This window comes from Elephantulus edwardii, unplaced genomic scaffold (assembly GCF_000299155.1).
Source record: "Elephantulus edwardii isolate Elephantulus edwardi_28Jun2011 unplaced genomic scaffold, EleEdw1.0 scaffold00137, whole genome shotgun sequence".
NCBI lineage: Eukaryota > Metazoa > Chordata > Mammalia > Macroscelidea > Macroscelididae > Elephantulus > Elephantulus edwardii.
Genome location: NW_006399887.1, coordinates 121,170 through 122,227, shown reverse-complemented (window position 1 = coordinate 122,227; position 1,058 = coordinate 121,170).

Genomic DNA, 1,058 nt, shown 5'->3' with positions numbered 1-1,058 from the left:
ATACTCAAAGTAGGTGAAAAGAAGTTTCACTTTTCTTACCTCCAAGTAGCACCCTGGCTGTACCTTTACCCAGACATATTTGTTTGTACTTTTGGCAGTCCATGGGATATTCAATGCTATTCCCCAACACCACAACTCAAAAGCATCTATTCTTCAGGAATTCCTTATTCATTGTCCAACTTTCAGTTGCACAGCAAGTATTTGAAAAGCTTATGGTTTGGATTAGGTGTACGTTAGTCTTCAAATTAATCATCAAATGAATCAACAAAGACATATTCAATATCTATGAAAAATACCAGGCCCTCATGTGTAAGAAGCTGCACTGAAATCTCAAAGGCATCAAGTTTGAATCCACCAGCTGCTCTGCAGGAGAAGGACAGGTAATCTCCTCTCATGCGTTTAAATGCCTCTGAAAACCCATTAGATGGTAAGCTATGAGTTAGTTCTAATTCCAAGACACACAACAACAACAAGCTCAGATACAAGCATATTGGGAGAAACATTAATAAACTTACTTTTAAATTTTTTGGGGGTTATAAGAAATTAGGATTAAGCATCATATGTATGATAACAGCCCAGAATAAGAGGTACATTGCAAAGAGGTTTGGGGTAGGGATGGGGAGGTAATTGTGCAACAATGAATGACTATTTAGGGAAAAAAAGTGAACTGGGGGAGGAAGAATGAAGAGTGAAGGGGCAAAAAGTACAAGAACGAATGAATGAAAACCTAACTTTTCTGTAAACTTTCATTAAAATTGCAATTAAAATTAAAAAAATTTATTTAAAAATTAGGAACCATTTGAATAGGCCTAAATATATAAATAAAAATCAAAGGGTAAACTGAAATCACACACAATAAAATGGGATTTCCTTAGGAAAAAATATTGAATTCAGCATAGGAATCCAGAAATGTGACGTTGAGTTCCTTTCAAAGTAAGAGGGATGAACTTGTTACTCATATTAATACAAAACTCTGACGTGGGCTAATCTAATAGCATATAGGTGGAATCCCTAGTGATCCCTATGGAGAGACTAATTCAAATCCTCTCCAAAAAAAA